The sequence below is a fragment of the Rhinolophus sinicus genome, linkage group LG01 (assembly GCF_036562045.2).
Source record: "Rhinolophus sinicus isolate RSC01 linkage group LG01, ASM3656204v1, whole genome shotgun sequence".
In the NCBI taxonomy this organism is placed as follows: domain Eukaryota; kingdom Metazoa; phylum Chordata; class Mammalia; order Chiroptera; family Rhinolophidae; genus Rhinolophus; species Rhinolophus sinicus.
In genome coordinates, this window is record NC_133751.1 from 174393172 (window position 1) to 174394745 (window position 1574).

A 1574-nucleotide genomic window follows, 5' to 3' on the forward strand; every position below is an offset into this window, starting at 1 on the left:
ATTCCTCACAGAGGTATTTATCATTGACTCATTTATGTATGTATTTATTTTTGGAAATTAAGATAATATTTATTCAATTTCCTTGCAATTATATTAGCTAAGGCATATGTGGTAATTATTGGCAAGGATACAACTTTTTTAAGGCCTTCTATAATTAGATTTTAATTCAGAGATACATCATATTTGACTGGTGAAAATATGAGAGAACTTATTTCTGGCCTGAGCTCTTATTCATGATCAATACATCTTTATGTATTTTTTACGTGGCCTGGCCATGTAAAGTAATACAGGGTCATAGTGGGCCCCTTGCTCTCATCAGGTTGTGCTCTGAATGACGAGTTTGATACCTTAGCCACTTCCAACACAAGCTGATCCAAAAGCATCTTTTCCACCTTGACACCTTAATTCATAAACCAGATGTGCAATAATTCTTGATCTAGATACTCTCAATGGCTGACTCAAAGCAATGGCTCTTCCATTCACATTGATTTTCCTTAGGTGGAGATCTGAGCTCTTTTCAACTGCCAAGTACTGGGGAGCAAAAGCTTCCCACCAAATCCATATCCTTAAGATTCAGTATTGTTTTCTTTAGTGCCCCACCAATTGCTGGGACAAAAGCAACATCCATGTTAGAGGGATCACATCCAGACACAAAATATCCCACAATTCTTGCCAGTGGTGTGAAGTTATGTTTTTAAACAGCATCTTCACTAGCTATGAAAGCATTAGATACTCCTGTTTCATTCCCTTCTTTCTTGAATATGAGAGGATGTTTATTTAACTGCTCCAGGCTTGTTTGGGGCCAAGCATGCACACCTACTTGTATTGCCTGTGTCTCTTTCCTGCTGTCGCCTCACTTGATACCATCTCATTATTAAAGTAACCAGGATCATTAGTATTGTTCTACCTCTGCTGTGACAACAGAGCATATCTGTTACATTCTTCTCTGATTGTTTTACATTTTGCAGCAAAATTCTCTGCAATAATTCTCATGGGGAAATGGACACGCTGATCTATTACTACTGCTCACAAAGAATCTTCCAGCTTGAGATCTAACCCAAACTTGGTTCTCATATGAATATTTCTCACACAGAAGAGAACCTAACTCATGTTTTTGGCTCTTCCATACAAGGCAATTTCAGCATCTTTAATACAAATTTCCTGATATTCATTCACAACAGACTGAAAACCAGAGCCACGGAGCCTATTAACCATGAAAAGCTGAGGTCTCTTTTGGGATTCCCACACGCAAAGCAACATACCTTACCAAGTATACAGCAACTGAAGAGCTATTTGCTGGTTTAGTATAAGGATACAACTCAAGAACAGACAAATGGAAGACATGCATAGAGCAAGGAATGAGGAAATGAGGAGATGGGCTGTGAAGCTTCTATGCCCTTCTGGGCACACCAGGCTCCCAACACTTTGTTCACTGAACTGAAGCTCTGATTCATTTATTATTCATTCATAAAAGAAAGTTCGTAAAACAATGAAATTAATCTTTAATAGTAGAATGTTTATCAATCAGATTCTGGGGAGTATAGTAGCATTTGAGGCAATGGGTAGTTGTAGGT

The 1574-nt window shown here is 38.1% G+C and overlaps 1 pseudogene; it reads right to left on the reverse strand.

Annotated features, from left to right (window-relative positions):
* Positions 1–315: 315 nt before the first annotated feature.
* LOC109452399 (3-ketoacyl-CoA thiolase, mitochondrial) lies at positions 316–1348 on the reverse strand (annotated as a pseudogene).
* Between the last annotated feature and the right edge of the window lie 226 nt (positions 1349–1574).